This window comes from Lissotriton helveticus, chromosome 11 (genome assembly GCF_964261635.1).
Source record: "Lissotriton helveticus chromosome 11, aLisHel1.1, whole genome shotgun sequence".
Taxonomy (NCBI): domain Eukaryota; kingdom Metazoa; phylum Chordata; class Amphibia; order Caudata; family Salamandridae; genus Lissotriton; species Lissotriton helveticus.
In genome coordinates, this window is record NC_136072.1 from 309,262,802 (window position 1) to 309,285,259 (window position 22,458).

A 22,458-nucleotide genomic window follows, 5' to 3' on the forward strand; every position below is an offset into this window, starting at 1 on the left:
CCGCATCCTTCAAAAGAGGAATAGAGGCTCCACCATCTGGACTCAAAATGTGTGCTCTTGTTCTATCTGAAGTGCACACAACAGTTCCAGGTGGATGACCAGCTCTTTGTTGGCTACGTGGGCGCCAAAAAAGGTTGGGCCGTGCACAAATTCACCATCTCTCAGTGGGTTGTTCTCTGCATCAAAGCATGTTACTCGTTGGCCAAGAAGGAGCCTCCTGTGGCGCTGCGTGCCCATTCTACCAGGGCATCGGCAGCCACTACTGCCTTGGGAGGCGGCGTTCCTTGCAGGACATTTGTCAGGCAGCTACGTGAGCCTCGCTGCATACGTTTACCAAGCATTACTGCCTTGACAGTCAAGTTCGTAGAGACAGCTTCTTTGGCCATTCTGTTCTCCGTGACTTTCTGGTGTAATCTTGTTTGCAGACCCACCACCGGGGTTGGTATTACTGGGGTATCTATTCTAAGGTAAGGAATCTGTCACTAATGTGTCTCTTTCAGATGCACAAGTTACTACTTGCGTGACGATATATCTGTAAGAGACATTAGTTAGTGATAGATTCCTTACCGCACCACCCATCGTCCCCGTTCTGCTAACTGATTTCTAGGGTTAAGGTCATTCCTTTTAGGGCCCTAGTTTCATGGCACCAGTGGTTAATTTCTTGCATGGCTCTGCGTTCCTGGCGCGGTAAGTCGTGTACAGAACTGTCGTCAGCGCATATGGGTTGCGCCTAAGTAGTCTCCGTGACGCTATCTCTGCGCTTACAACGCCAGCGACGGACGCGGAACTGCCTAACGCCACCTTCCGATGCGCAGGGGTACTGCTGACGAAAACATTTCCGGGTCCATTCTGACGCCTGGGGATATTCTAAGGTAAGGAATCTATCACTAACTATTGTCTCTTACAGATATATTGTTACACAAGTAGTAACTTGTGCATTTGTTCCCTCACTGGCTTATGCCCTACTTTGCATGCAAAACTAAATAGCCGTCCACGGCCCTAGTTGTATGGTGGGTGCTTGCTGTATCAAGTGGGTCCCAGCTCAACTTTTTAATAAAAAGATTCCCCAGGTACATAAAATTGTCTACCTTTTCTATTCTCTTGTCCCGTACAACGAAGTTCTTGGTTTTTTGGATCTTCGGGACGCATACCACGATATATGATTTAATAAAATGTACTTTTAGGTCGAGTGAGAACATAAAATCAATAAAAGTATCAAGAGAATTCTGAAGACTATTAGCTGTTGTTGCCATTAACATGTGTTGTCAGTTAAGATAATAAAGGAACAAATTTGCTACCAATTTTAGGAAAATCAATCTTCCTGCTTAATAAAGAAGCTTCCAAACCATATGTATATATTAAGAACAGAAAAGGGGATTAAATACACCCTTGTCGAATAGCCTCTGTGTAGTCTATCAAATCTGTTTTTTCCCCTTGGGTGCCATATCTTATGGCGCCTGGTATTAAAGTGTAACCGACGGAGGAGGGATACCAGTGCTTCTTCTAGTCCTATGCTTTCCAGTATAGCCTACAAATTGTCCCTATTAACGGTGTCAGAGGCACTAGACAAATACATGAAGGCCAGGTGGTTAGAACCCTTCCTGGCCTTCACGTATTTGTTAATAATTAAGGACAGATTTAGGCATTAACTCGTGCCCACCCCCCTCCTGAAGCCATATTGCGTTTTAGACATGACTCCTGTGGTGGTTGACCTGGTCTCCAAACGGGCAAGAAGGACTCTACCTAGCACCTTAGCTGTGGCTTCAATAAGCGAAATTGGCCTATAACAAGCCGGGTCTCTTCTATTGCCCTTTTTAAAAACAGGGACAACTAATGCATCCTTCCAGGACACAGGCATTGGGCCAATAATTACTGCCTTAAAGACATTTGTCAGCAAGGGTGCCTACAAATTAGGATTGCTTTTAAATGGGTCAAGGGGCACCCCATCTGGACCTTGTGCTTTCTGGCGGGTCCCCTGTGCTAACGCCTCCTCAACCTCAGATACTGTAAGGGATAGACTAGGTTGGGTGGCTGCCGATGGATATACGGGCAGATCCCTTGTAGACTATTCTACCCTCTTGTGCTGTGGGTTAAAAATGTCAGTAAAGCGAGCTACCCAAGCATCTCCGGGGATCAGTGGATCTATCTGCCTGACTTCAGTAAATAATGAGTGGTTAATAATTTCCCAACATTTTTGGGTATCTTTTAGGGCTCTTGCTCCCTCCAGATCGTCCCATGCTGATCTTCTCAATTCAGCTTTTCTATCCTCAATCACAATTTTATATTTGTACCTTGCAGCTTTAACTAAATCTCTATTGCAGGGAGTAGCATGGAGGGCCCTTTTTAGATCCTTGTGGGCACTGGTACAATCGGAATTAAACCACCGGGCCTCCGGGGGTTCCCTATGTTGAATGCTTCTCGGCAGCCTCTTGGCTACCTCAGAGCACAGTGACCCAAACACCCAGACGACATCCTCTGGTGGAGAATCTAACAGCAAACACCCCATTATTAAGTGGCAATTTCCTTTTATAAAAGCTTCCCCAAATTTAAGGGGATTGATCTTACCCGAGTTTAACCAGACTCCTTTGTTTAGGTGGTAATGAATCAGGCGTTCTTCTCCCTCCTCCGCCTCAGTCTTTAAGGTAAGGGAGACGATGACGGGGTTATGACCACTCACGCAATGACGTTCTACCATAACATTGCGAACAAGCATGATGAAGCTTCTAGATATTAGCATGAAATCAATAAAACTGGCCCTGCCACCGCCGACATATGTGGGGCACTGCAATAAGGAGTCATTAACCCAATTATTTATAAAGCCTAAATCATTCCCTACAAGAATAGTGTATAAGGCGTTGCCCTTGGGCAAATGAGCGAATTGAGACTGGGGTTGTCCCTCAGTATCTACCAGCCCACACACACGTTTGGAGCTATGCTTACAAATTGTACAATTAAAATCCCCTGCCCAGCGGATGTATAGTGACTTAAGTAATCTCATTTTGTAGGGACACCATAGCCTGACAATTATTTTGATCAAAGATATTATGGTACCAATTCACCAGTAGTACTCTGACTGTAGTTACATTAGAGATCATGGTGATGAACTTAAACAGTTGGCTTTTATAGATCCATATTTTTTCTGATATAAACACCGCAATCCCTTCCTTAGCCCCCCTGCAGCTGAAGGTAATGCAGGAACACAAAAAGAACGATAACCATCTCTAAACCAGGTTTCCTGGAGGCAAATAATGTTGAAGCCTCTAATATACCCTAGCCAGTCCTCGTTCATTATTTTAAAATGGATTCCTGCAATATTCCACAAAATAATTTTAAAAGGAATGGTAGGGTTTCCCTGGTTTACTGTACCCTCGGCTGTATTAGTGGGTGCATAGGGTGTGAAGGCACAAGCCCTACATCTGCGGGTTCTACATCATCAGTGGCACTACCGGGTTGTTGCATACTTGAGCCGCACCCCCACTTCTGCTGCCTCTGTAATAGTCTTGCAGTCAGTCGACGTCAGTAAGACCTGAGAGGGTTCAAGGATTCGGGTGGATGAACGACAATCACTGTATGCGGTCATGAGTTCTTAAAGCTGTGAATGGCACCCCTTGGCTCTGGGTATTTCCCCTAAAAGGTGGGTAGATAAAACCCAACAGGTAGGCTCTTATGGTGTCCTTCTCCCCAAGTATGTCATTAAGGCGCATCAGAAGGAGGGGATGAAAACTTTGTTTTTGGCTTGGCATCCTCAGAGAGTCTGATTTGCCAGTAACCAGCTGTCAGGTCAAATGTACTAAGATACTTGGCTGAGGACAGATTGCCAATTAATTAATCTGCCCTGGGAATTGGATGGGCTTCAATCCTGGTAAGTGCATTGAAGCCTCTGTAATCTACACAAAACCTCGTTTCTCTCTCTTACCATCTTGTGTGCGAGATTTTGGCACAAGGGGTATCTGAAGGTTCAATGACCCCTAACTCCAGCATCTTTTGGACCTCAGTCATGATGCAGTCTCTGACATGGTCAGACTGTCTGTAAATGCTATTCTTCACAGGCAGGCAGTCACCTGTGTCCACTTCATGAGTACACAAGATGGTTTGACTGGGAGTCCAAGAAAGCAAGTGGATAAACTGATTGTGGACATTCCTGCAATCAGCTTGCTGCTGGTCAGTGAGGCTGCCTGCCAAGGCTATGCCATCAGCTGACCATTCAACAGGGTCCTGAGAGAGGAGATCAGGGAGAGGGTCACTCTATTCCTCTTGTCCTTCATCATGTGGCCATGAGCAAGCTCATGTCAGCTCTGTCAACAAAAGGATTTAGGCGGTTCACATGAAGTAGCCTGTGGGGACTTCTAGGGGTATCTAGGTCAACCAAAGAGGTTTTAAGTGCCCAACAATGTCAATCCCTACCCTCTCAAAGGGAAACTCAATCACTGGTAGTGGAATTTAGGGGGCCTTTGTAGAGCCACCTTACTTACCACGGGATTGGCAAGTGACACAGGAGTGACCAACTCCCTGGTATTTTCAGACATGTTGGGCCAGTGAAAATGAGGGACAAGCCCTTCCCAAATCGTGCTTTGCCCTAGATTTCCTGCAGTGGGAATGTCATGTGCTAGGAGAAGAAAACCCCTGAGCTTCTGAGGTATTGCCAACCTCCAAGTGGCACCAGCCTTGGGGTCTCTACATTCAGAGAACAAGAGCCCATTTTCCCAATAGATCTTATGGGACCCACTGACATTCCCTGCTTCCTCAGCAGTAGTTTGCTGTCTGAGCTGTTCGAGAGGGGAAGGATTCCTGCTCCAAACTCAAGTCTGCCCTAAAAGGGCCCCCTGCCCCCCCCACTCACCCCCCAAGAACTCTGCCTGGTCAGGCCCAAGTCCTTCTGGGACAGTTCATTCACAGGGGCTTAGTTCATCTCCCTCAGGAGACGGACTCTCACTGGCAGTTTGGGAGGAGGATTAGTCCTTACCCTTCCTGCTCCTTCCATTAGGAGTCAGCTGGTCCATTGTTCCACGACCCAGTACTCCCTAAATTTCTAGCTGTTTGAACTGAGCCCTGGTGACAGCAAATGCGCTAGCAGAGATTCCCTTCATCTCTGCATGCGTCCTGAACTCCACTTCAAACCAAGCTTAAGTTTCCAAATCATTGCCCAAAACACAACCTACAGGTAGGTCTAATGAAACCACAACTCTTTTATTGCCAGTTACCCCTCCCCAGGTGAGATTAACGACTGCCAAGGAGTGATCAGTCCTAACATTGCTGGCGTTGGTCACTTGGTAAAGTTGACCAAGTATAATCTGTTCAGGGGACACTAGTTTATTTGTCACCAGTCTGACACTGGCCTCTGTGTCCCTGAAAGCCATGGCTTCTTGATCATTGATTAAAGGCTGTGGTCTTTGCTTGCCCCAAGTTAGTGGGACTTGCAAGTAAGGTGGCAAGGTCCATGCAACTGTCAAAGACAAGGACAGCCTGAGTGGGTGTTCAGACTAGTCCAGAACCTACTTCAGAACTCAAGGTTAACTCTACTAATCCCTTGGGGGCTGTACTACCACTTATACTGGTGCTAGGGAGGCTAGTTGCCTTAGGGGCAGTGGTAGTAGCTTCCTTGGTGTTGCCTTAGGACAATGAGCATCCCTTGGCCTATGGCCTTTCTCCTTACACAGGTAATTCCAAGGTTTCTTTCTAGAGGAAGTGTAGGATTGGGACCCAGAGGCAGGTTTGTGGGGACCTTGTGAAGACTCCTTTTTGTCTTTACCTTTCTCCCCACCCTTCTCTTGGACCTTAGAAGAATCTCGCTTCTTCTGGTTACTTCCACCACCATTCTTTTTCTTCTTAACACTGGTTTGGAACCATTTGTCTGCCTTTTTTCCCAATTCTTGGGGACAGTTCTGATTAGAGTCCACCAGGTACTGGTGCAGTTGCTGATGCATATAATTATTAAGGATGTGCGCTCTCCTCAACAAATTGTACAATCCCTCATAATCATGCACCTTGCTTCCCTGAATCCAGCCTTCCAGAGCCGTAATAGCATTGTCTATAAAATCAATCAATCAATCAATCAAAACCACTTTATTCGATTAATTAAAATTATAAAAGTACACATAGAAAACACATATCATAAAATACATATTGGGTGAAAACGAAAATATTAAAAAACAAGAAAATATCTCAGATAAAACAATTTCATAATTTTGTAAGTTTCCAATAAAATTCATATTCCAATCATTGTTGGCGATCTTGTTTTCCTAATCCGTACAGCAGCTACAAGAAAACTTGCGATATTAAAAATATTCCAGGGGTTATCCAATAATTGGAGGTACTGTAGGGCTGGTTTGACCTGTAAAAAACCCTTGCCTCTCAGAAGTGCAATTAAAAACTTCTTTCTGATGTCAGTATGAAAATCACAGACTAATATAAAGTGCGTAGTATCCTGAATTGAGCTACAATCACAATTACAGAGTGCTGAATCCTCTGGTTTGCTCCAACCTTGAAAGATCCCCAGTGAAAAATGAATCAGGTTGAAACGAAATCTAGTCAGTAACCAGCGGTGGAAGGGCTTTGGGACTATTCTTAGGTAGGGCTCTATAGATGGAGATAAAATTAATTAATAATGGGCCCTAACCAGAGGTTTTTTTATTTCCTCACCCTCCCGTTCCTGCTCCATTAAGGTCAGAAAATGTGTTTTAACCCACTTTATATCAGCTTTCACAATTCTTTCTGGGACATGATAGATTTCTGGGCACCCAAGTTTAATAAACATTGCCTTAATATAAGACAGCCACTATATATCACTAGCTCTTTCTAGAGTGACAAAATCTTTTAAAATCTGGTGATTCAACGTAAGTTCAGAGTTCAACCAGGTCTTTATCCAACAATCCAGGGGGGCCAAGCTCACCAATTCAGACACATATCCCATCCCCAGTTCCTGATGGGTGGCAAAAGCTGGAGTCGATTGGGGGATGGACAACAGTGAACGGAAACATTTATTTTCAACCTTCTGGACCCCCACTGCTTGCTTATACCCCCAAATAGCTGCACCATATGTCGCAATTGCCAAACATTTCGCCTTATAGATGGAAAGAATGGCTTCACAGGGCTTACCTCCTAATCGCCGTGCGAAACTAAGTAGGGCTGATGATGATCTTCCCACAGCATTTTTTTTATCTATAAGCTGGGGAGCCCAGGAACATCTATCATCGAACAGGACCCCCAGGTATGTAAAAAACCTTCACCCTTGTAACCTCGGCCCCATTACAATAAAAGGTTCTAGCTTTATTCTTACGTTGTCCCATGGTCAATACATGGGATTTGGCAATGTTAACCACCAGATCCAGGGAATTCATAAAATCCCCATAGGAATTCAGTAATCTCTGAAGACCTAAGGGGGTTCGAGCTAGTAGGACAGCATCGTCCGCGTATAGGAGGACCGGAATAGTGCTGTTCCCTACACGCGGAATGTCCAAACTAACGTTGTCCAGGGTTTTATCTATGGCATTTATATATAACGTAAAGAGTAGAGGGGCCAAAATACACCCTTGACGGACCCCTCTACCGGATTTAAAATGTCTTGTGCAATTGCCCTCCTGGGTCACCCTAACGGCCGCAAACAGGTCCCGATGCAAATCAGCTAAAAAATATACCAATCACGGATCAATCCCTAAGTCAAGCAAAATGGACCATAGCCTCGATCTGTTCACAAGATCAAAGGCTGTAGATAAATCCATAAATCCCAAATAAATGGACCCCCTTGGATGCTACAGTATACTTATTTATTAATAAATACAGGTTAAGGCACTGGTCCAGGGTGCTTCTGCCTGATCTAAAACCGTATTGGAGATTGGACAAGATCTCATTTTCTGCGACCCACTCTGACACCTTGGCCAAGATCTCTTTGCCCAGAATTTTAACGGAATAATCTATCAATGAAATGGGCCTATAGCACCTAGGATCCCCTCTCTGCCCTTTTTTTGAAGACAGGGATGATAATAGAGTGGGACCATGAGACAGGGAACCCCTGGACAGCTGTAGAATTAAAAACATTGGTTAAGATTTTGGCCCAGTGTTTAACATTGCCCTTATAAAGGTCGGCAGGAATGCCGTCTGGGCCAGGAGCCTTATTGCTTGCAGATTCAATTATTGTCCTCTCGACATCTTCCTCTTTAAAAACCAATGGAGGGAGAGCATTACTAGTGTTGGGGGCCAAAAAGGGTTCAAACACCTCATTACTCCCATAGATACCTTCAAAAGGAGTTAAGCACTCATCTTCTGGAATATTAATTTCCAATATACCATTCTCCTCCCCCGAGAGTAGCGGGCTATTAACAATGGTCCAGAACTTTGAACTATCCTTTAAGACTTCCTCGGACATTAAAGCGACCAAATGCCTCTATTTTGATTTCATTTTTACGGGTCAGGACATTTAATTTATATTCTTTTCTAAGCCTATCTATCTGTGCCCTATGTCTAGGTTTAACTTTCAATGCTTTTACTAAATTTTGGTGAGCCCTAGAGCATTTAGAGTCAAACCATCTTTTCCCTTGGTTTGGTTTTGACTTAGTTGTAATAGTTAAGTCTGTGGCAACCTGTCTGCAGATAGCTTCAAAGGCTGTGATTATTATATCCTCAGGAGTGGAATAGTCAACAAACTTTGTGATATCGTCTTTAACCTTCAAACAAAGGCTAGCAAAAAGGGATCGGGGACTACTTTAGCCCATTTTAACCTCCTCCCTTGATCTTTGGTTATCACAGAAATAGGCCCACCAGTGTTGACTGAGGCCTCCAAAAGATAAAAGCCCTTATCCAACTCTAGAATAACCGGATTATGATCACTAAGGGGAGTGCGTGTAGCATTATAGAAAACGACTTGCCCTAATAGAGAGGGAGATAGAAATATATAATCAATAACAGTCTCCCTGTCCCTTGCCTTAAATGTTGCAACCCTCTCACTGGTGTCATAAAAACCTGGCTCATAGAGATCAGCACATAGAAGAAGTTCCTCAAGAGCCTCCCCTTTAGATGTGTGTTCAAAGTGAGGTGGCAATGAGTAAGATGGGCCATGAACCTCATCGATTCAACAGTTAAAATTACACAAATGAGTGTTAAAGTCACCCATAAGAATGATGTGGACATAAGTGGTTTACTGCGCTTTATAAGTTTCTAATAAACGTGTCAGGTAGAAAAGATGCTCATTGCTATAATCACTTTCCCCTGAATTAAAAACTGATTATCAATATTTTGGGATGGTTCGTGGTGGTAAGTTCAGCTATTAGACAATTAGGGGAAGTTGCCGCCAACATCATTACTGAGCCTTTTAACCTTACAGAGAAGAGAAACCTCAGCCCTCCCTTTGCTCTACCTGCCGGTGTTGGACGTGCAGGCCGAAAATAAGATTTGAAGCCATCTACCCAAAAGGTACACTCCTTGTCCCATGTATCTTGCAAAGCAATGATATCAAAGTTTCTAATAAGCTTTAGCCAATTTGGGTCATCCCTTTTAGACCGAAGCCCTGCAATATTCCAGCTCACTAACCTAAATTTAACGCCGACATCTGCATCAATGCTAAGTAGATTGGGGATAGGGAGTCGGGAGGTAGTGTCTATGGGCTCTAGTCAATCATTCTCATCTAACCGAGCCAACGGGGAGAACCTATTGGATAAGGCTAATATCTCCTTTCTCTGGGTTACCTGAATACTAGCTGCTTGTGATGGTAAAGAGACTCTGGGACTAACCCAATCAAAATGAGGTTCTGTTTCATTGTAGTTTGAGGCGCTATATGGGGCCCGGGGTAATTTCCTAGATGTCGGTTCTGGGTGGGGTTTAACATCTATGTTTGAACATCTGTGAGGGGGGTAGAAGAAACCCAGCGGTAGGGCCCTAATGCACCCCTCTTCACAGCTGAAGCATCCCACAATAGTCGGACAACAACATCAAGTTTATTAAAATTAACTATAACACAGTCCCCTTTTACTTCCTTTTCGGAGTATCCTAACCACCCTACCCGCTTGGCCATTATGATACTAGAGGAAATTTCAGTGTCGCCAGAGCAATTAAGATCACACCATTTTTTAGTTTCAGATATCAGGGCTTCTGTCGATTCTACCTCTCCAACCTCCAATGGTGGGACCCTTACGAGAATTGCAACCTGCGGGGCTGCTTCAGAGGGGAGATTAATATTGGGTTGTGTAATTATTTTACTCCTATCCTGTTGGAGTATAGGTTTCCCACTACACCTAAATTGAGCGGGATCCTTTTGGGCCGCGGGATTCCTCACTATACTACTCCGATTCTCCCTATTCCCAATACAATCGTAGCGTTCATTTACTCTGTGGACCCCAAGAGCAGATTTCTCTTCCATTGGGGGGATTAAGATCGGGTTCCCTACTTACTCCCCATAATTATCCCAGTACCTATTTTAAGCTTAGGGGGCACAGTTATTTTGACCAGACCGGGTACACAAATAGCCACAGTTAGAATCGAGTTAATGCTCGTTGGTTTCTTTGTCGCAGTACTCTGCTTATTAGACTGCCCTTTGGGCGCTGGTACCTGGCCTAGAGAGGAGGTATTACTTGCAAGCACCAGGTCCACTGCCTCGGTGACATCATGGTGCGACTTCTGGGCACTAGATGGGGATGTAATAAGTACAAGAGTCTCCAAGGGGACCGGATTTTTCAAGGTAGTATCAAAAGAAGAGGTCCCAGCTACTTGTGCATCAATCGAGTCCAACCCAAGTTCCCTCTCTGCATTGGCAATTTCTGTGTTCAATGCTCCCACAGCCGAGATTGAATACGAAATGATAGTGGCTGATTTCCTGGGGACTTTCGCTCCCCCCCCCCCCCCCCCCCCCCCCCTGGTCTTGGGAGGAAAGAAGTTTCCGCTTACCCATGATGTAGGTCAGATTGAAGAGGGGTGGCCCTGCCAGCCTCTTTCGGTCTTGGACGGGCCCACCCTTGGCCCGCGCTTCGCCCGCGTGCGTCTTGCGCCGCGGGAGGGCCTGGCTGCATTTGTAGCCCTCCGGCGCCCTCCTGTGACGTCTGCCGGATGCGCAGCCCCCTGGAAGATGTAGGCAGGGGGCTGCGGGCGCTGCCAAATGCTGCTAAAAGATGGCCGTTCCCCTCACGGCAGCGCCACCCCTAGCGAGGGGCTGACCTCCATAATTCGGTGAGCAGGTAAGCTGTTCCCCTCACGGCTGATTCTCGTCGAGTCCCGCGCCGCGGGAGGGCCTGGCCAGCATTGTAGCCCTCCGCCACCCTCCTGTGACGTCTGCCGGATGCGCCGCGCGCAGCCCCCTGGGAGATGTAGGCACGGGCGCTGCCAAATGCTGCTAATAGATGCCGTTCCCCTCACGGCAGCGGCACCCCTAGCGAGGGGCATAACTCCGTAATTCGGTGAGCAGGTAAGCCGTTCCCCTCACGACTGTGTCTCGTCGTCAACCCTGCCTTGGGTGTGTGCCTTCTATTTGTCCCTAAACTTAAACCTGTATTACTCATTGGTTAAACCAAACCTATCTATGAGGACACTCTTCAAGACCGAGTAATTATCTGCATCCTCTTCTCTAACAGTGATGAACTTGTCTCTACCTCTGTTAGCAAAGGAGAGCCACAGGATAGCTGCCCACTGCCCTTGGGTAACCTCTGAACTTTACAGGCCTTCTCCAAAGCTGTGATCCATTTATGGATGTCATCCCCCTCCTGGTTTGGAGAGACTATCCTGCTCATGTTCCTAGTTTCAAATGAAGTGTTCCTGTCTCTAGGTACACTAGTGCTGCCCCCATGGGACTCTAGTCCCAAATTCTTCATAGCCCTCTGAGCTGCTGGGTCTCCTTGTCAAGGGTCAACTTCTCTTGCTTGAGCTTGGCTTTCTCAAGTTTGAGTAGGTGGTCCTCTCTCTCTAAGGAGTCCTCCTTGCTAATGATGGAGGTCCCTATGAAATTGCTAGATGCATTGGAATTGACAGAGGAGGATCTAGACCTCCTCTGAAATCTCTGCACCCTCCCAGGAGGACTAAAGTTGGACCTACCTCTTGGGACACCCTCTGTACCATCTGTACTATTCCCTAGGGGGTCCTCGTTCACCAGTGTGAAGTCATCAGGTTCCTGGTCATTCTCAGAATTTAGGTCACTAGGGGGAACCCCTCCCGACCCATCTTCTGGAGCATCCCAACCCACTTTGTCCTGCCCTTCTGACCTATCAGGATTCTGGAGGTCATCCTGCAGAAGCAGCTTTAAAAGGTGCTTAGTGGTAGGGTTGCTACATCTCTTTATCTTTCTAGAGGTAAACAGGGTTCTTAGTTCCTTGGACTTCAAACCACTGTATCTAGGTCCACAATTAAAGACATAGGTACTAGGTGTCGTGTGGTGTTGCACCTTCCAACCCTAGTGAAAACTAAACCTCAAAAGATTGGAGAAATAGTTCTTTAACAACCCATCTAAAAGTTCAGTAGTGTTAAGCCTGTACTGAAAGCGTAAACGTGGTTGGCAATTCTTGCGGCAGGAATGGTTGGCAAAACATCGAGAACACTCAACACGCATGCGCGGAGGTTAGCGCATGCGTGAAACAAGTATAAAGTCCATCCTCACTGTTTAGAGAACACTTTGCGTTCCTTCCGGTTACGGAGTTTCAGCATTGCTTCCGGGTCACGGTGGTGGCGTTTTCGGATCTCGTCGGGTGCATCTTTCGGCGATTCCAGTCCCTCGCAGAATTTGTTCTTCTAGAGTCTTCAGGTATTTCTGCCCTGGATTATTAGTGCAGCTTTCCGTTCTTTATTTGAGGCTTCAGCAGTTTGTCTTTGGTTCCGCTTATTTTCCTCTTGACCTGTTTATGAGATTTATTGTCTGGCCAGTTATTGTTTGTTTAAGCAGGATCGTTTTCTAGGTAAGAGCAATTAGCTCTCCTATTTAGTTCAGGGGCTCAGTGTTTATTGACGGCCCAAGATTTCTTCTACGTCCCTGAATACCTTCTCACAGGTAAAATAGGGCTGTATACATATACATATAGAGAGACATGGCTAGTGTGGTTTAACAAAGGTGATTCATTTGCATATTGTGTTGTAGGGTGTACACAGCATCATTACCCTCTATTTTCTCTTGTGGAGATAACAGTAGACTATTGACAGCATTAAGCATCCTCTCACACAGGTAACCACAGGTCCCCCCAGCTCTAAGGACCCTTACATAGAATATTCACCAGGGTTAATAGTATATACTTACCTTACAGGGTGTCCCCAGCATTCTTTTCCCTATTTACCTATATTCTGTGGAGTGAACAGGACATTGGTGGTATCCAAGAATATACATACATCCAGCATAACGAACAGATAGTCTCATGCACCATTCTCCCTCATCTAACCATAACAGACACGTAAGAATTGGTATTAACCTCTATTCTTTGTCTTTTAGGAAAAGGTTAACAGAAGCCTCCCTGTCCCCTGAGCAGACTACCTTACCTACTGTGTACGAAGACCCTGTGTTTCCCCGCCTTACCTTGTTTTGTTTCCCTGCTTCCCCCAAACGGGCATCACTTCTCGTTACCAGTATATATATCTTGGTGCAGAGTGAACCGGTGAGGGGGAGTTGTGGACTGTGCTTCAATTCCATGGTACTTCCGAGGCAACCTCATTTACCAGCTTGACAAGTAGAACTTTTTGTGAAAATGATATTTTTATATGTGCCTCATGCTAGTGATGGTTTTTCATTTAAATGGTTAAAGTAGTACATGCTTCAAATCCCAACCGCTGCACACCCATGTAGGAGTGTTGCTTAGTAGTAGTTGTAAATGAACTTTATTCGGTTTCCAAGTACCATCAAAGTGCACATGTGCATAAACATTATGAGACATTTCATAAAACCAATATCAAAGATGTTACAACACAGTTCATTACAAGAGAGGCTGCACCATTCAGAATTTGATTTCCTTTAGATGTTATTTATATGCCAGATGGAAGCAGAAATCAGACAAAACTGTGTGCAAATTGAGAAGTGGATACTTAAATAGATACATAAAAGAGCTTTAAAACTATCTTCAGCAATATGTATATACAATCAATGTTCAAAAGCAAAAGAGACATTAAAAGAAAGACTTAATCACTGGTGGTCACAGGCAACAATCTCCCACGATTGTACCACTCCACCTGTAAAAATGTGCTCGTAGCAATGGCTATTATTGGAGTTGTCACTCCTGCGTATTCTAAGGACCACTATATATTTTGTGACCTTCAGATTTTTGCATACAGGAATAATCCATTTCCGGTGCGGGCTGCGATAGCTTGGGCAGAAGAATAATATGTGAACCTCATCTTCATCTGCCAAGCCACATGCCGGACGAGTACTAGCACCGAGGTACTTGCGCTATTGGCTCGTTACAGATCTTAAAGGCAAGGTGCCAAGACGAAAACGGATGTAAAGACTCTTGGCTAGAGGGGAGGAAATACAATTTTAAAATTCCTCATAACGAGGGAACGCCTTAATATCTAAAAATCGGTTTGTTAGTTTGCCAATTGAATGGTTATTTAAATGAATATCTCGGATATGGATCCAATAGCTAGATTTTAAAGAGTTAAGATCAGTCTTACACAGTCTTTCCAGGTAGATCCATAGCCTAGTCCATCCTTACCTCTTGAACCAATCAAGCAAACTCGACCCAAGGTATTAGTTTAGCACCCCTCCTGCCCAACAATTCTACAAGACAATCTCTAAATTCCTTCAGCTCAGGGGTGACCCATAATCGGATCCAGTAGACAATGGTACAAGGGATGCCATATCTGTGATTCTTTTAAGCCCTAAGTCGTAAACAGAAGAATTAAAGGTGTGCTACTGGGGAAAGAGACCAGCCTTCTGACGTGTCTGTTTTTCGCAGCAGTAAGTTGAGAAACATCAGTGCATCCCCAAGTCTCAGCTCCATATAGAGCTGCCCCTTGAGCTTTGCCGCGATAGACTTCCAGGGCTGGCAATGCTGCACGGGAACTTGTTTGCCTATGCAGCCTACTAATTATATTGGCTCTATGCTCTAATAGTAGTGAACTTTTCTTTAGCTGGTCATTCCACTTCATGTTCCCCATTACCTTAACTCCTAGGTAGTCAAAGCTCCTAACCCTCTCAAGTACCTTATCCCCAGCCCGTATGATTGAGTTTTTAACCGCAGTGAATGAGTGTGTAATGTCGTGTTGCTGTGGGTTGACTTTGAGGTCCTAGATGATGTTAGTGACATAGATATAATAGAGGAGATTGAAAGCTATCTAGCTAGTGGTGGTTTGATGCAAGAATCGAGGCATGGAGTATGGTAATATGCTAATGGCTTCTATAAATGAAGGGCTGTTCGCCAAACGTCAGATGGTTCAAAATACGGCAGAACGGCTACTCTGTCGCCCTCAACCCATTCTCAGAAGCCTCCACTGGCTGCCCATAAAAAAAGTGATCACTGTTTAAGCATCTTTGTTTGTTCCACAAATCTCTTTATGGGAATGGACCACAATAACCACAGAAAAAAACGTAAATGGTATGCCCCCACTAGGAGTCTCCGGTCTAGCGAGAAACGTTTGTTACATTCTCGCCGCATCCGTACTGTTAGATATGGGGGCAGATCCTTCTCATACTTAGCTCCTCTGCACTGGAACCAGCTTCCACCACATCTACGTGCCTGCACTGATTTTCGACAGTTTCAAAAAAGCTCTTTAACATGGTTCTTTTAGCCTTGCTATTCAGTTTAAAATTATGAATATTTATTGATATTATTAATGCTTTAATTAATTGACTGAAACATTTTATGGCAATTGTGATGATGCTGTATTGGGTGTATACAGGTCCTTAGTCTCTTTTTTTCCCCCCTGTAAATTGATTGTTTGTGCTTTTGTTTGTATTTGTTGTGTGTACTTTGATGGTTATTCCACCGAATAAAGTTATACTACTACAATTCAGAAGACCCGAATTCTGTTGCCATTAATAAGTAACAATAGCATAACATAACATGACGGATGCTTGTTTGCTGTCACGGATATCATTTCTGATCTTGTTTATCTTCTAGATATGGAAGTGATAGATGGTGTTTTGCCCTTGAGTGTTGAAGTAGAGTGTATGTTAGAGTTTGATTTAGTATGTAACTTCCCTGAAAAGTATTTTGCTTCTATTGGAGGCTTTATTGATGGTAGTTTTGTAGAAGGTAGCTTTAGCAGGATCATGATGGATTTGCGTGCTGAATAAAGTATTTTGAGCTGTGTGACATTGTCACAAATTTTTATCCTGTCTCCATTCTTGCCTGCGAATGGGATGCTTCTTCTTGATGAGCTCTTCGAAGTACTATTTACTAAGATTTTCTGGAATATTGTCTTCATTTTTGCGTTGGTGTGCATGTGTTTTTAAGGCGGTGTTTATTAGTTAGGGAGTGCATTGTTTAATATGACCTTGATGAGTTCTTCTTAGAGAGAGTCAGTAAGGAAGCTTTTCAAGGACTCCTATGTTTGTTTTTCTCAATTAGGTTGGCCATGATGTGTTGGTGTGGAATGAAGGAGGGAAAAGGGGATGGTGAGATGGTTGGCCTAGTCCAGGGAAATTTTAAGGCTGTTATGTTGAGGCTCATGATGTTTCCTTTGGATCACAGGGGTTTCAGTGATGTGTTGCTTGATGTCCAGGATTTGAAGAGCAAATCTTTCACTTCATTATTAATGCTTACGTTTCCTGGGATGTTAATGTATTACAGGGTTCTGGGTGCCTGGTAAAATCATGGCGGAATTAAACAACATAACCAGCTGCACCAAAATATTGAAATCAGCCCTATGTTGTGCCATTAGAATGAGCAATTCGACAAAGCTAAACTACCTTCACAGGCTGTGAGTAGAGATTTTTCCTCCAACAACAATTTTATTTTAAAAAAAGGACCTCACTTTACCACCTACAACACAATTTTTCAAATAAGTTGCTGAAGCACTATTAAGGCTGGATCATGAAAGCTGTGAAAGCAGCCCCTGGTTTGCAGATGCCAGGGAAATGCCTGAATGGTTAATTCCGCCCAATTTAGAACGTGGTACTTCTAGTGTTTGGGACTCAAAAGTCCCTGGTGGCACCAGAGAATTGATCACTGTGAACAAGATTTATCTGAAAGAAACAGGTTAGTGTTAGATTCCTTACCTTAGAATATCCCCAGGCGTCAGACTGGATCCAGAAAGTTTTCGTCAGCAGTACCCCTGCGCATCGCTAGGCGTCGTTTTCGGCTCTGCGTCCGTCGTCGGCATCGTGATCGCCGGGATGATGTCGTCAGAGTACTTAGACGCCGCCCTCGCGCGCTGCCGTCAGTTCTTCTTTTTTCCACGCCAGCAAGCGCAGATCCTGGAAGAGCAGTACTCTTAGTCATTTTTTATCTAACTTTTTTGATCTATTTTGATCACTTTTCGAGTCGGCCCTCGACTCGCGGTGCCGATAGGGATGCCTGGTTTCAAACCTTGCGAGGACTGTCACCGCTTGATGTCGGTGACCGACCCCCACCGTCGTGCCTTTACTGTCTCAGGGCCGACCATGATGACAAGTCGTGCCCCGACTGCTCGAGCTCCGGCAGTCGGCTCCGCACCGTTCGAGGTCCCGGTCGAGGAGTAAGTCGAGGGACCGGTCGCGGAGCCACGGTCATCACCGCTCGACGAGTCAACACCACTCGTCGGACTCCAAGTCCTCTGGTAAGTCGAGGGATTCGAAAAAGAAGTCGAAGCGGCGTCATCGCTCTTCTGATTTCCCCCCACGCTCGCGCGACGCGGTCGGGAGTTCGGGCGATCCCACCCACGCGTCCAGCTCCACACCCGACGGTCCCTGGGCTGCACGCGACGTCGGAAGAGGTAAGTGAGTTCCTCGTGGCCATGAGGACTCACTTCCCTCTGTCGGACCCCGTCGAGGTGCCTTCGGGTCCGTCTGGGAGCCCTAGCGAACGGCGGCTCCGTCCCCTGCACCGTCGGGTGCTTCGGCCCCGGCGCCATCGTCAACTCCGGTCCCGACGCCGCAGGGCCCCAAAGGATCCAGGCCTGGATCTGGGTTGTCGCCAATCGACCTTACGACTCCTCCGCTGGCGCCGACCACGAGGGAGTCGCTCCCGGCGCCGTCTCCGGACGACGTCGTCCCCAGTCTCAGTCCGGGTCCGGCGTCGGACTGGCGCTCTCCGGCATCGATGGGTGGGCAATTCACAGACGACCCGGCTCCATCATTTTTTTCTGACTATCAGGAGATGGATGACGAGGACGACTGGGAGGGGTCTGAGGACCATCTGACACTACAGTGCCAGTTGAGCCAGGACTGGCCAGACGAGCTAGGGGAGGCCAGTGGTCTGGACACTTCGCCTGATACTGGATTCGTCTCTCCTCCCTCAATGGTTACGGAGGAGGGGGCTGCTTACAGCGTGGTGTTGACTAGGGCGGCCAAGGCCTTGGCTCTTGAGCTCCCTGTCGCGGCCGTGAGGACTAACCTCCTCACTGAGGTACTCAAACCGCAGGCAAGTTCCTCGAAGCCTCTACTGCAGTTTAACGAGGCCCTCACTGACGTTCTGCTCGGCACCTGGTCCAAGCCCTCCACTGGCCTTCCTGTGGATCGGAACGTGACACCCAATCTTCCTGTCCGTTCACCTCACCCCTGAGAGCCTGATGATCCAGGCCTCTACTTCCCAAACCGCATTCCCGACCGCTCTTCCGGATCGGGAATCCAAAAGGTACGATCAGTTTTCGAAGGAACTGTTCTCCTCCTTGAGTTTGGGGCTGCGGTCTGTCAACACCGCCTGCCTTTTGGGCCGTTACACCCACTCTTTGTGGGATACAGTTGCGGAGGTGCTGCCACAGTGCCCGGAGGAGGCCGGGGCAAAGCTGACCCAATCCCTGGCGGAAGGGCGGGATGCAGCACGCTACTCAATACGGTGTGGACTCGACACCATGAACTCGCTGGATAGGGCGATTGCGACGACAGTGGCAGTTCACCGCCACGCCTGGCTGAGGTCCGCCAACTTTTCGGGGGATGACCAGGCCACCCTCATGGACATGCCCTTTGATAGCCGTCACCTCTTTGGCGGACAGTGCGCTGGAGCATTTCAAGGACTCCAGGGCTACGGCCAAGTCCGTGGGCCTAGGCCAACGCCAGCAGACTTCCGCTTTTCGCTCCTTTCGGGGCCAAGGAAGGGGCGCCCCCACACATCCGGTCAGCCACAGGCCGCAGACCCAGGCTCAACGCGGTCGCGGACATGGTTACCGCTGTGGCGGTACCGGGGGACACCAGCGGGGTCAGTCCACATCCGCCCCTGCAGCATCTGCCTCTAAGCCTCCCTAGTCCGGCATTTCAGGCCCATTCGTCGCCAGTGGGGGGCAAGGTCCGCCATCACCTCCCCCACTGGCGTGCCATCACGTCGGACTGGTGGGTGCTGCAAATCGTCTGAAGGGGCTACTCCCTCCCCTTCGAGGCGACCCCTCCAGCCATGCCACCGCAGTACCACCCCATGTCGGGGATCACTTGCAACTTTTGCAGGAGGAAGTTACTGCCCCCTTGCCAAGGGGGCCATTGAGCGCGTTCCTGGGCCAGAAGTAGGACGTGGTTGCTATTCCCACTACTTTCTGGTACTCAAGAAGAGCAAAGGAGGCCTACGCCCTATCTTGGACATACAGAGTGTGAAGCGGCTTCCTCCGGAAGGAGAAGTTCAAGATGCTAACTTTGGCTCAGGTCCTAGCTGCCCTGGACCCAGAAGACTGGATGGTAGCGTTGGACTTGCACGACACGTATTTCCACAACCCCGTCCTGCCGGGCCACCGGCGTTACCTACGGTTCACAGTAGGCCACGAGCACTTTCAGTTTACCGTGCTCCCCTTCGGCCTTACCAGCGTCCCACGGGTGTTCACAAAAGTGATGGCGGTGGTCGCAGCTCATCTGCGCAGATTAGGGGTTTCAGTCTTCCCCTATCTCAACGATTGGTTGTTGAAGGCGGGCTCGCCCCAAACAGTCGTCTCCCACCTCCAGACTACGGCCAACCTCCTGCACTGGCTGGGGTTCTCCATCAAGGTGCCGAAGTCACACCGGTGCCCCTCTCAGAAGCTCCTTTTCATCGGAGCGGTTCTGGACTCAGCGCAGTTTCGGGTTTATCCCCCCGAACAGCGGGTTCGGGATATTCAGGCTCTGATTCCGATCTTTCAGCCTTTATCCCGAGCCTCGGTCAAGTTGACGCTGCGGCTCCTGGGGCTGATGGCCTCCTGCATCCTTCTGGTGCATCACTCCAGGTGGCGAATGTGGGCTCTGCAGTGGGACATGAAGTTTCAGTGGGCACAGCATCAGGGCAACCTGTCCGTCCACCTCCTGATCTTGGAGGGCACTGCGAGCCAGTTGCAGTGGTGGCTCACGAACCGCGATTGGGTCAGCGGCAGATCTCTCTCACTTCCCCAACCGGAGCACGTAGTGGTGACAGATGCATCCCTCCTGGGATGGAGGGGCCACATGGGAGAGAGGGAGATCGGGGGCCTCTGGTCTCCGGCGGAGTCCCGGCTCCTTATCAACCTTCTGGAGCTGCGGGCAATCCGACTTGCACTGAAGGCATTCCTTCCCTCTATCCGGGGAAGTGTAGTGCAGGTGTTCCCGGACCACACCACCGCCATGTGGTACTGCAACAAGCGGGGCGGGGTGGGGTGGTGGACCCTCTGTCAGGAGGCACTGCCCCTCTGGACATGGCTGGGCGGACGAACTCAGCCGCCGGTGCATGATGGATCACGAATGGCGCCTGAACTCGGACGTGGCGCAAGGTCTCTTTCAGCAGTGGGGAGAGCCTTGTTTAGATCTATTCGCCACTGAAGAGAACGCGCAATGTCATCAGTTCTGCGCTTTGGAATTTCCAAGGCGGCACTCGCTCGGCGGCGCATTTCGGCGCGAATGGAGCTGGGGTCTGTTGTACGCCTTTCCGCCTATACCACTTCTGCTCAGAGTGCTGAAGAAGATCAGGTGAGACCGGGCCCAAGTCATCCTTGTGGCTCCGGACTGGGCACGTAGATACTGGTATCCCGAGCTACTCCGCCTGTCAGTCGATCCTCTGATTCGTCTGCCTCTTCAGGAGGATCTTCTGACGCAGCAGCAGGGGACGGTCCTCCACCCGAACCTGTCCAGTCTCCACCTACATGCATAGAGATTGAGCGGCGGCAGTTGAGGCCATTTGACTTGCCTCCTGAAGTTTGCGATGTGATTCTGGCATCCAGGCGTCCCTCCACAAAAACGGTATACGCCTGCAGGTGGAACAAATTTGTGGCATGGTGCACAGCAAAGGCTGTGGATCCACTTTCAGTGGTTCTCCCCTTCCTTCTTTCTCTTGCCCAGCAGGGCTCTGCTCTGGGCACTCTCAAGGGCTACCTCTCGGCCATTTCAGCCTTCTTAAGGCTTCCTGATCAGCCTTCTCTTTTCAAGTCCCCTGTTGTATATAGATTCTTGAAAGGCATCACGCACATGTTCCCTCCTGTTCCCTTCGTGATGCCTCAGTGCGACTTGAATCTTGTTCTAACGTATCTGATGTGCGCTCCCTTTGAGCCACTTCATAACTGTCCTCTTCGTCTTCTAACTCTTAATATTGCATTCCTGGTTGCCATCACCTCTGCCAGGAGAGTGAGTGAGCTCCAGGCTCTATCTTCTAAACCTCATTTCCTCTCTGTCTATCCAGACAAGGTTGTACTAAGGACTCGTCCTTCTTTCCTTCCGAAGGTGCTCACAGCCTTTCATATCGGGCAGTCCATCACATTGCCCACCTTTATATCCGGCTCCGCATCCCTCGAAAGAGGAAGAGAGGCTCCACCCTCTGGACCCAAAACGTGCGCCCTCATTCTATCTGGACCGCACACGCTAGTTCTGGGTGGACGACCAGCTCTTTGTTGGTTACGTGGGCGCAAGCGGACCATCTCTCGGTGTGTCATCTTGTGTATCAAGGTTTGTTACTCCTTGGTGAAAAAGGAGCCTCCTGTTGGGCTGCGCGCCCATTCCACTTGGGCCACGGCTGCTACTACTGCCCTGGGTCGGGGAGTCCCCTTGCAGGACATCTGCCAGGCAGCTACGTGGGCCTCACTGCACACATTTCCTAGACAATACTGCCTGAACAGCCAAGTCCGGAGAGATGGCTTTTTTGGCCGTTCCGTTCTCCAGGACTTTCTGGTGTGATCTTGGTTCGTAGACCCAAGAAATCTAACACTAACCTGTTTCTTTCAGATTCACAAGTTACTTACCTTCGGTAACTATATATCTGGAAGAAACAGTAGTTATTGTTAGATTCCTTACCGCCCCACCCATCCTCCCCGTTCTGCAAATTGATATCTAGGGTTAAGGACATCCCTTTCAGGGCCCTAGTTTCATGGCACCAGTGTTGGTTTCTATCATGGCTCTGCATTCCTGCCGCGGAAAGCTATGTATAGAACTGACGTCAGCGCACGAGGGCGACGTCTAAGTACTCCGACGTCATCCTGACGATCACGACGCCGGATGCGGAGCTGCAGACGACGCAT

General features: G+C 47.8%; 1 protein-coding gene across 2 annotated transcripts in view; it reads left to right on the forward strand.

The window, feature by feature from the left end:
* The window catches only part of YEATS2 (YEATS domain containing 2), a 1,326,518-nt gene that overhangs the window by 906,965 nt on the left and 397,095 nt on the right, over positions 1-22,458 (forward strand). The window lies entirely within an intron of this gene.